At 35.9% G+C, this 12,062-nt stretch overlaps 1 pseudogene across 1 annotated transcript in view; it reads left to right on the forward strand.

The window, feature by feature from the left end:
- Window positions 1-1,749: 1,749 nt before the first annotated feature.
- Window positions 1,750-12,062, forward strand: part of LOC307057624 (vomeronasal type-1 receptor 4-like) — a 43,772-nt pseudogene continuing 33,459 nt past the window's right edge. Inside the window, exon 1 of the transcript in view lies at window positions 1,750-2,378. The product of the transcript in view is annotated as a vomeronasal type-1 receptor 4-like (transcript). The remainder of the gene's footprint in view (window positions 2,379-12,062) is intronic.

The raw sequence follows: 12,062 nt of genomic DNA on the forward strand, positions 1-12,062 counted from the left end.
TCTGGTGGATGAGGCTATCTCAGAGGCTTGATGGGAGGAAATGGTGGTGGGTAGAGCTGACTGTTGCTCTGCTGGACAGAGCTCAGTAAAACTTTAATCTACTTGACTGTTGATGGGTGGGGCTGGGTTCCCTCCCTGTTGATTGTTTGGCCTGAGGCAACCCAACACTGGAGCTTACCTGGGTTCTTTGGTGGGGCTAATGGCGGACTCTGGGAGGGCTCTCGCCAAGGAGAACTTCCCAGAAGTTCTGCTGCCAGTGTCCTTGTCCTCACGGTGAGACAGAACCACCCCTCCACGCCTCTGCAGGAGACCCTCCAACACTAGCAGGTAGGTCTGGTTCAGTCTCCCCTGGGGTCACTGCTCCTTCCCCTGGGTCCCGATGCACATGCTACTTTGTGTGTGCCCCCCAAGAGTAGAGTCTCTGTTTCCCCCAGTCCTGTCAAAATCAATTCCCACTAGGCTTCAAAGTCTGATTCTCTAGGAATTCCTCCTCCCTTTGCCAGACCCCCTGGTTGGGAAGCCTAATGTGGGGCTCAGAACCTTCACTCCAGTGTGTGGACTTCTGTGGTATAAATGTTCTCCAGTCTGTGAGTCACCCTCCCACCAGTTATGGGATTTGATTTCACTGTGATTGCGCCCCTCCTACCATCTGATTGTGGCTTCTCCTTTGTCTTTGGATGTGGGGTATCTTTTTTTGTGAGTTCCAGTGTCTTCCTGTCAATGACTGTCCAGCAGCTAGTTGTGATTCTGGTGTTCTAACAAGAGGGAGTGAGAGCACGTCCTTCTACTCTGCCATCTTGGTTCCTCTTCTAAAATCAACACTTTGAATTGACATTTAACAAGATGCAAGGCAAATCAACAAGTTTGTTTTAAAAGCTCAACCTAATACAAAATTAATCAAATTACAGCAGCAAAGCCATATTTTTCTTCAAAGAAAAATTGGCAAAGATTATCAAAAGTTACTCTATGCCAGTTTGTTTAGAGTTAGTTAGATACTTTGTTGAATATGAGTTTATTTGGGTATAACTTTTCTGGAAATAACTTGGCAATTATTGCCATTTATACATAAAGCTTTGTACCTGAAGAACACAGCAGTATTTCTAGTGAGGAAATTTCAAATATGAAAACAGTGTCAGAAATTATGAAATATTAAATATTTATTTTAAAAATATATTTAAAATTATGTTTACAAGGCACTCTACATGGAGAACTCTTCTGTTCTCAATTACAAACATGATACAAAATTCTATGTTATGTTATCATTTCTTTAAAAAATTATAAAAAGCTGCAGTTAAGTATCAAATGTTAAATGTGTTTACCTCTATATGGGTAGGATTATGTAGATTTTAAAATATCACATTATAATTCTTTTTTCCCCAAATTTCTGCAATTTTAATTTTAATAACTCTTAGAACATAATACTATTTTAATCCATGCATTGATCACAAATGTTTGCTTTTCTCTGTAGTCTGCTTTCTTGTGGAAGCAAATAAAATTGTGTGATATTTACAGATCTAGTTATTTCTGATTATCTTATACTCTGGTCCTCTAGTGATCTCACAAATGCCAAAAAACATGTTCCCTTATGTAGCATATAGTGTTTCAAGATCTGGGATAGTGTTTCCTTTAGTCTTAGTACAATTTTCCACTATTTTATTTTCTGTGTATCAATTGATTTTATCAACTTATATCTAATTCTACTTCTAGGTATTTGGGCATTGTTTTTAATCCTAACAAAGGCACAAAAAAATGTTTTCAAGCAATGTGATCCTTGGAATTTTGTTCCTCTCCGAAACCTGCATTGGAGTTGTAGGGAACTCATTGTTCACTGCATATGCTTACATTTTCTTCAACACATGTCAGAAGAAGGCCACAGATAATATTCTCATCCATCTGACTTTTTGTAATGGTTATCATAATTTGTAGAGGCATTCCAGAAGTGATGTTTATTTTGGAATTAAACATATTCTAGATGATGTTGGATGTAAGGCAGTGCTATTCATTATTATAGAGTTGCATGTGGACTTTCTATCTGCTCCACATGTCTCCTGAGCATCTTCCAGGCCATCACCATCAGTCCCAGCCACTGCATGCTGCTATGGCTCAAACTCAAAGCATCCAGTTTAATTTTATCTTCTTTCCTCTTCTTTTGGACCTTCAACATCTTGCTCAACATCCAGATCATAAGAGGTAGTATGGCATCAAAAAATGTCCCTTTTCTTGGGCACGGATTTCCTCTGAAATACTGTACAACATTTGGATCTCGTGTTGCATTTATAAGAGTTATTCTTACTAATGACATTCTCTTTGTGTTCCTTATGGTCTGGACCAGTATTTACATGGTGACTCTCCTACACAGACAGCAGAAGAAAGTCCAGGTTTGGCCCAAGAGCAAGAAAACCCAGAAAATCTCCCCAGAGTGGAGAGCCACTCAAACAATCCTTTACCTGGTGACATGGTTTTTTTTAAAATTAATTCTTTCCTCATTATGCACATTTCCTTTTCACATCACAAAGATTTTAATCAATAGGGCATCAGTGTCTTTTTCTCATCCTCAGTGCTCTGCCTTTTGGTGCTGATGAATAGTGACAGCAGGGTTTTCAAAGTGCTCTGTGCTCTTCCAAAGAGGAGAAGGTAGCGTCAAAAGTAGATAAAGATTTTGAATATCATTCATCAGTTAAGTTGCATCTAAGGGGTCCATGAGGAGCAAAATTCTTCTTTATCATGATAAGGAAAGTTTCAGCACACAGAATTGTAATAGACATACCTGTTCTCTTATGTCTCTAATTCCTGTAGAGGTGTTTTCAGGAGATTTTTCACTCACCAACGGAATTGAAGGTAAAGTTTTGGAATGGTACAAGCAATAGAGTCTGGGTAGACTCTTTGAGGCAACTGAATGAGACATTTAAAGGTGTGATTATTTTATGTCAATGAAAGACTACCTTAAATCGTTGAATCAATTGTTAGCTTTGGTGTTAAATTTACCAATGCAATGTTTTCTAATCCTACCACATAGTATAAGTGATTTAATTAACAGCTAATGATAATTTAACAGAAAACGATGAAAAATAGAGGTGCAGGCCATATCAATAAAAATTACTGGAAGTTTATGAAAGCTACAGAACAGCCTGTCTTCAATACTGAGAATTTCAGTACTTCGTTATATCTCTTCCTTATTTAAGTCTTCCTTAATCTTACTAAGTGACGTTACCTAGTATTCAGTATAGAAGAGAACATCAGTTCTGGATTTATACCTAAATATGTTTAGTTTTATCATTGTAATTAGCACCTTTTTTCAAAATAATTTTAAAGTATAAATCTTCCCACTTTACCTAGTTCCCTGTTAACTTTTTAAAACTTTTTTTTAAACTGAAGTATAGTTAGTTTACAATGTTGTGTTAAGTGTACAGCAAAGTGATTCAGTTATACATACGTACATATATACATTTTTTTTTCAGATTCTTTTCTATTATAGGTTATTACAAGATACTGAATATGGTTCTTTGTGCTATACAGTAGGTCCTCGTTTATCTATTTTATACATAGCAGTCTGTATATGTTAATCCCAAACTCCTAATTTATTCCCCCCTCCCCTGCCATGCCTCCTCCCTTGCTATTCCCCCAGTAACCATAAGTTTGTTTTCTATGTCTGTGGGTATATTTCTGTTTTGTAAATAAGTTCATTTGTATTGTTTTTCTAGATTCCATATATAAGTGATATCATATGATATTGGCCTTTCTGTCTGGCTTACTCATTTAGTATAATAATCTCTAGGTCCATCCATGTTGCTGCAAGTGACATTATTTCGTTCTTTTTTATGGCTAATATTCCATTGTATATATGTACCACATCTTCTTTATCCACTCCTCTGTCAATGGACATTTAGGTTATTTCCATGTCTTGGCTATTGTAACTAATACTGTAATGAACATTGGGGTGCATGTATCTTTTCGAATTATAGTTTTCTCTGGATTTATGCCCAGGAGTGGGATTGCAGGATCATATGGTAGCTATTTTTAGGTTTGTTTTTAAGGAACCTCCATACTGTCCTCTATAGTGGCTGTACCAATTTACATTGCCACCAAGAGTTCAAGAGGGTTCCCTTTTCTCCACACCCTCTTCAGCATTTATTGCTTGTAGATTTTTTGATGATGGCCATTCTGACCCGTGTGAGGTGATACCTCATTGTGGTTTTGATTTGCATTTCTCTAATAATTGGCGATGTTGAGCATCTTTTCACGTGCCTCTTGGTCATCTGTATGTATTCTTTGGAGAAATATCTGTTTAGATCTTCTGCCCACTTTTTGATTGGGTTGTTTGGTTTTTTGATATTAAGCTGTGTGGGCTGTTTGTATATTTTGGAAATTAATCCCTTGTTGGTTGAATCATTTGCAAATATTTTCTCCTGTTCTGTAGGTTGTCTTTTCATTTTGTTTATGGTTTCCTTTGCTGTGCAAAAGATTTTAAGTTTAATTAGGTCCTATTTGTTTATTTTTGTTTCTACTTCAGTACTCTAGGAGATGGATCCAAAAAAATATTGCTGTGATTTATGTCAAAGAGTGTTCTGCCTATGTTTTCCTCTAGGAGTTTTATAGTATTTGGTCTTACATTTAGGTCTTTAATCAATTTTGATTTTGTTTTTGTATATATGGTGTTAGAGAATGTTCTAATTTCATTCTTTTACAAGTAGCTGTCCAGTTTTCCCAGCACCACTCACTGAAGAGACTGTCTTTTCTCCATTGTATATTCTTGCCTTCTTTGTCATAGATTAATTGACCATAAGAGTGTGGGTTTATTTCTGGGGTTTCTATCCTGTTCCATTGATCTATGTGTCTGTTTTTGTGTCAGTACAACAGTGTTTTGATTACTGTAGCTTTGTAATATAGTGTGAAGTCAGGGACCCTGATTCCTCCAGCTCTCTTCTTTCTCAAGACTGTTTTGGCTATTCGGAGTCTTTTGTGTTTCCATACAGATTTTAAAATTTTGTTCCAGTTCTGTGAAAAATGCCATTGGTAATTTGATATGCATTGCATTGAATCTGTAGATTGCCTTTGGTAGTACAGTCATTTTAACAATATTGATTCTTCCAATCCTAGAACACAGTATATCTTTCCGTCTGTTTGTATTGTCTTCAGTTTCTTTCATCAGCATCTTATACTTTTCAGAGTACAGGTCTTTTGCCTCCTTAGGTAAGTTTATTCCTAGGTATTTTATTCTTTTTGATGCAATGGTAAATGCGATCATTTCTGTAATTTCTCTTTCGACATTTCAATGTCAGTGTATAGAAATGCAGCAGATTTCTATATATTAATTTTGTATCCAGCAACTTTACCCAATTCACTGATGAGCTCTAGAAGTTTTCTGGTGGCATCTTTAGGACTTTCTATGTATAGTATCATGTCATCTGCAAACAGTGACAGGTTTACTTCTTTTCCAATTTGGATTCCCTTTATTTCTTTTTCTTCTCTGATTGCCATGGCTAGGACTTCCAAAACTATGTTGAATAAAAGTGGCAAGAGAGGACATCCTTGTCTTTTTCCTGATCTTAGAGGAAATGCTTTCAGCTTTTCACCATTGAGTATAATGTTAGCTTTAGGTTTGTCATATATGGCCTTTATTAAGTTGAGGTAGTTTCCCTCTATGCCCACTTTCTGGAGAGTTTTTGTCATAAATGGGTATTGAATTTTATCAAAAGCTTTTTCTTCATCTATTGAAATGATCATATGGTTTTTATTCTTCAATTTGTTGATGTGGTGTATCACACTGATTGATTTGTGGATATTGAAAAATCTTTGCATTCCTGGGATAAATCCCACTTGATCATGGTGTATGATCCTTTTAATGTATTGTTGGATTTGGTGTGCTAGGAGTTTGTTGAGGATTTTTGTGTCTTTGTTCATCAGTGATATTGGCCCGTAACTTGTGTGTGTGTGTGGTATCTTTGGTTTTGGTATCAGAGTGATGGTGGCCTCAGAATGAGTTTGAGCTTGTTCCTTCCTCAGATATTCTTGGAATAGTTTCAGATGGATAGGTTTTAACTCTTCTCTAAATGTTTGATAGAATTTGCCAGCGAAGCTATCTGGTCCTGGATTTTTGTTTGTTGGAAGTTTTTAAATCACAGTTTCAATTTTAGTACTTGTGATTGGTCTGTTCATATTTTCTATTTCTTCCTGGTTCAGTCTTGGGAGATTGTACCTTTCTAAGAATTTGTCCATTTCTTCTAGGTTGTCCATTTTATTGGTATATGGTTGCTTGTAGTAGCCTCTTATGATCCTGTGTATTTCTGTGGTGTCCCTTGTAACTTCTCCTTTTTCGTTTCTAATTTTATTGATTTGAGCCCTCTCCTTCTTTTTCTTGATGTATCTCACTAAAGGTTTATCAACTTTGTTTCTTTTCAAAGAACCAGCTTTTAGCTTTATTGATCTTTGATATTGTTTTCTTCATTTCTATTTATTTCAGCTCTGATCTTTATGATTTCTTTCCTTCTACTAACTTTGGGTTTTGTTTGTTCTTCTTTCTCTAGTTCATTTAGGTGTAAGGTCAGGTTGTTTATTTTAGATTTTTCTTATTTCCTGATGTAAGATTGTACTGTTATAAACTTCCCTCTTAGAACTGTTTTTGCTGCATCCCATAGGTTTTGGATCATCATGCTTTCATTTTCATTTGTCTCTAGGTATTTTTTGATATCCTCTTTGATTTCTTCAGTGATCCATTGGGTGTTTAGTAGCATACTGTTTAGCCTCCATGCGTTTGTGTTTTAACAGTTTTTTTCTTGTAGTTAATTTCTAATCTCATAGGACTGTGGTCGGAAAAGATGCTTGATATGATTTCAATTTTCTTAAATTTGTGAAGGCTTGCTTTGTGGTCCAGCATGTGATCAATTGGGGTGAATGTTCCATGTGCATTAGAGAAGTGTGTTCTGCTGCTTCGGGATGGAGTGCTCTATAAATATCAATTAAGTCCATGTGGTGTAATGTGTCATTTAAGGCCTGTGTTTCCTTACTGATTTTCTGTCTGGATGATCTGTCCATTGATGAAAGTGGGGTGTTAAAGTTCCCCAGTATTACTGTGTTACTGTTGATTTCTCCTTTTATGGTTGTTAGTATTTGCCTTATGTATTGAAGTGCTCCTATGTTGCGTGCATATATATTTACAATTGTTATATCTTCTTGGATTGATCCCTTGATCATTATGTAGTGTCCTTCTTTGTCTCTTGTAACAGTCTTTTTTTAAAAAAAACGTTCATTTTGTTTTTTGGCTGTGCTGTGTGGCATGTGGGATCCTAGTTCCCTGACCAAGGATGGAACCCCTGCCCCCTGCGTTGGAAGCACGGGGTCTTAACCACTGGACTGCCAGGATAGTCCCATAACAGTCTTTATTTTAAAGTCTATTTTGTCTGAGTGTTGCTACTCCAGTTTTCTTTTGATTTCCATTTGCATGGACTACCTTTTTCCATACTCTCACTTTCAGTCTGTGTGTGTCCCTTGATCTGAAGTGGGTCTCTTGTAGACAACATATATGCAGATCTTGTTTTTGTATCCATTCAGCCAGTCTATGTCTTTTGGGTGGAGCATTTAATCCATTTACATTTAAGGTAATTATAGATATGTATGTTCTTATTGCCATTTTGTTCACTGTTTTGGATTTGTTTTTGTTGGTGTTTTTTCTTCCCTGCCTCTTTTGTTCTCTTCTCTTGTGATTTGATGACCAACTTTAGTGTTGTGTTTGGATTCCTTTTTCTTTTTTGTGTGTACCTACTGTAGATTTTCAGTTTGTGGTTACCATGAGGTTCCGATATGGCAGTCTGTACATAAACAAGATTCTTGTAAGTTGCTGGTCTTTTAGTTTCAAATGCATTTCCAATATCATGCATTTGTGCTCTCCTCTTCTCATAGTACCTGGTTTTGATATCATATTTGTGGGAAGATAATTTCCTACCTTTACTGTATGTTTGTCTTTACTGGTGAGCTCTTCCATTCGTAATTTTTAAATTTATAGTTGTTACCTTTTCTGCCTAGAGAAGTTCCTTTAGCATTTGTTACAAAGCTGGTCTGGTGGTGCTGAATTCTCTTAGCTTTTGCTTGTCTGCAGAACATTTGTTTTCTCCATCAAATATGAATGACAGCCTTGCTGGGTAGAGTATTCTTGGTTGTAGGCTTTTCCCTTTCATTGCTTTAAATATATTGTGCCACTCCCTTCTGGCCTGCAGAGTTTCTGCTGAGAAATCAGCTGATAACCTTGTGGGAGTTCCTTTCTATGTATTTGTTGTTTTTCCCTTGTTGCTTTTAATATTTTTTCTTTGTCTTTAGTCAGTTTGATTACTGTGTGTCTCAGCATGTTCATCCTTGGGTTCATCCTGCCTGGGACTCTCTGTGCTTCCTGGACTTGGATGACTGTTTCCTTTCCCATGTTAGGGAAGTCTTCAGCTATTATCTCTTCAAATATTTTTTCAGGTCCTTTCTCTTCTCCTTCTGAGACCCCTATAATGTGAATCTCCAGTGTCCCTGTCCCCACAGTGAGCCATAGCTGCCCCCCCCGCCTCCACAGGGCACCCTCCAACACTCACAGGTTAAGTCCAGCCCAATCTCTTATGAGGTCACTGCTTTTTTCTCTGGGTTCTGATGTGCACGAGACCTCACATGCACCCTCCAAGAGTGGAGTTTCTATTTACCCCAGTCCTGTGGAATTCCTGCTGTCAAACCCTGCTGGCCTTCAAAGCCAGACTCTGGTGACTCGTCCTCCTGTTGCCATACCCACAGGCTGGGAAGCCAACGTGGGGCTCAGAACATCACTCCTGTGGGAGAACTTTTGTGGTGTAATCATCTTCCAGTTTTTGGGTTGCCCACCTGGTGTGTATGGGATTTGATTTTATCGTGATTGTGCCCCTCGTACCATCTTGTTGTGGCTTCTTCTTTGTCTTTGGATGTAGGGTATCTTTTTTGGTAGGTTCCAGCATTTATTTTGTCAATGGTTGTTCAGCAGTTAGTTGTGATTTTGGTGTTTCCATAAGAAGGGGTGAGCTCACATCCTTCTACTCTGCCATCTTTCCTCCTCCTCAATCATAAATTCTTGCAACTTTGTATGAATGTTTACAAAGTTCAAAATGCTTAGAAAAATTTTTGCGCTCATTCAATACAAAATAAGATAGGAGAAATAAAGGAGTAAGAACAAAGAAGATAAATAGAAAAAGAACTTCAAGTATGAAATAAAACCAAAGGAAGTAGAGATAAACCAGAGATCAATGAAATAAAAAATGAACAGGAAATCAAAGAAAAGTAGGCTCTTTAAAAGTTTAGTAAAATTTATAAGACTACCAAGATTGATTGAGAAAAAGGACAAAAACATTACTAATATCAGGAATAAAACCAGAACCATTAATTATTCTACAGAAACTAAAAAATAAAGAGTAATCTGAACAACTCCATGTCATTAAATCCAACAACTTAAATGAAATAGATAAATTCTGTGAAAACCCAACTTATGAAAACTGAGAGAAGATGAAAAAGAAATCTGAATTGGCCTATACCAATAAGAAATACTACTTTTATAAACTTTCTACAAGTAAAATTCTAGGATAAGATCCTTTTACCAGTGAAACCTATCAAAAGTTTTAAGAAATAAAGAACAGTCTTATAAAAACTCTTTCATGAAATAGATGAGAAAGGAGTATTTTAACTTACTTTATGAGGCCAGTGTCACTCTAAAAACAAAGCTGGATGCTGAAATTTACAAGACATTGTTAAGAGAAATTAAAGACAATCTAAATAAGTGGAGAAATATACCAGGGTTACATATTGGAAGACTCAGTACTGTTAAGATGTCAATACTCTTCAAACCAGTTTATTGATTCAGTGAATAAAATCCAAACAGCCTTTCTAATAAAAATTGGCAAGCCTGTTCTAAAAATTATATAGAAAATTTTAAATCTCAGCATTGTCAAAAGAATCTTGAAAAGTCAGAGGTCTTACACCACCTGATTTCCAGTCTTTTAAGTTTGTTGGAATCAATTCAGTCTGGTTTACTTGTAAGCATAGACATATGGATTAATGTAACATAATACAAAGCCCAGAAATACACATGGCCAGTTGATTTTGACAGTGTCACCAATATAATTCAGCAGGAAAAGAAAATTCTTTTCAATTACCTGTTAACTAGATGTCCATTTGAGAAAAAAAAAAATTTGCTTTCACCATATTTCAAACTGTAAACAAATTAATTTGAGATGGATCATAAAATTAAATGTAAAGGCTAAAACAACATAATGTAGAATTAAACATAAAAGGATATTTTTGTGACCTTGGAGTACTCGAAGAATTTTTTTTAGCAGGATGCTAATGTACTAACAATAAAGAAAATCTGCATAAATTTACTTTATCAAGATTTAAAATTTCTGATCATGAAAATACAATGTTAATAAAATGAAAAGACAAGGCACTGACTAGGAGAAAATATTTGTGATATATATATCTTTATAAGGGCATGTATTCAGAATATATAATTACTACTTCAAATCAGTAATAAATAGGTGAAACCAGTGAAACATTATAATTTGAACACATACTTCATAAACAAGATATACAAACTGCTAATATGCACATGGAAAGTTCTCAACATTATTAGGAAAAGTGAAAATAAAACCACACTGAAATTCTGCTGCCTGCTTATAGAATAGCCCAAATTAGAAAGACTGACAATACCAAGTGTTGATGAGGGTGTAGAGCATCTGGGGCTCCCATACACTTCTTTTGAGAGTATGAAGTGTTACAACCACTCTGAAAAACTTTACAAGAAACTATCCCAAAGTTAAGTGTACACTTTCACTATGAATCTGTGAAGATGCCTATAAAAAATGAAAATGTGAAAAGACTGTACATCATTCATAACACTTTTATTCATAATACTCCACACTGGAAAAAACCTAAATGTCCATTAACAGATGAATGGGTAAGCAAATTGTGCAGAATACTCCAAAATCAAAAGCAATGAATAGAGGTAAATATATCAATTTAGGTGAATCTTAGAAACCTTATATTAAGCAAAAGAAGCCTTGCACACAAAGAACAATGCAAGATTCTATTTGCATAAAGTTTAAGTACAGGGTAAATAAATCTGGTGGTGACAAAAATCATAACAGTGGGTGGAATATCTAGACACTTCTCCAAAGAAGACATACAGATGGCCAGAAAGCACATGAAAAGATACTCAACATCACTAGTTATTAGAGAAATGCAAATCAAAACTACAATGAGGTATCACCTCACACTGGTCAGAATGGCCATCATCAAAAAATCTACAAAACAATAAATGCTGGAGGAGGATATGGAGAAAAGGGAAACCCCCTACACTATTGGTGAAATCTAAATTGGTACAGCCATTATGGAGAACAGTATGGAGGTTCCTTAAAAAACTAAATAAAGAACTAATATATAATGCAGCAATCCCACTCCTGGGCATATATCTGGAGAAAACCATAATTTGAAAAGATACCGGCAACCCAATGTTGATTGCAGCATTATTTACAATAGCCGAGATGTGGAAGCAACCTAAATGTCCCTCAACAGAGGAGTGGATAAAGAAGATGTGGTACATATATACAGTGGAATATGACTCAGTCCTAAAAAAGAATGAAATAATGTCATTTGCAGCAACATGGATAGACGTAGAGATTGTCATACTGAGTGAAGTAAATCACACAGAGAAAGACAAATATCATATGATATCACTTATATCTGAAAACTGAAACAAATGAACTTATTTACAAAACATAAATAGAGTCACAGATGTAGAAAACAAACCTATGGTTACCAAGAGGAAAGCAGGGACAAGGGATAAATTGGAAGACTAGGATTGACATATATACTCTACTATATATAAAATAGATAACTAATGAAGACCTACTATATAGCACAGGGAACTCTACTCAATACTCTGTAATGACCTATATGGGAAAAGAATAACTGATTCACTTATACCTGTATACCTGAAACTAACACAACGTTGTAAATCAACTATATTCCAATAAAAAAATCATAACAGTGGTTGCCCTGGACGGGGAATGAAC

The sequence above is a fragment of the Hyperoodon ampullatus genome, assembly GCF_949752795.1.
Source record: "Hyperoodon ampullatus genome assembly, chromosome: 1".
NCBI lineage: Eukaryota > Metazoa > Chordata > Mammalia > Artiodactyla > Ziphiidae > Hyperoodon > Hyperoodon ampullatus.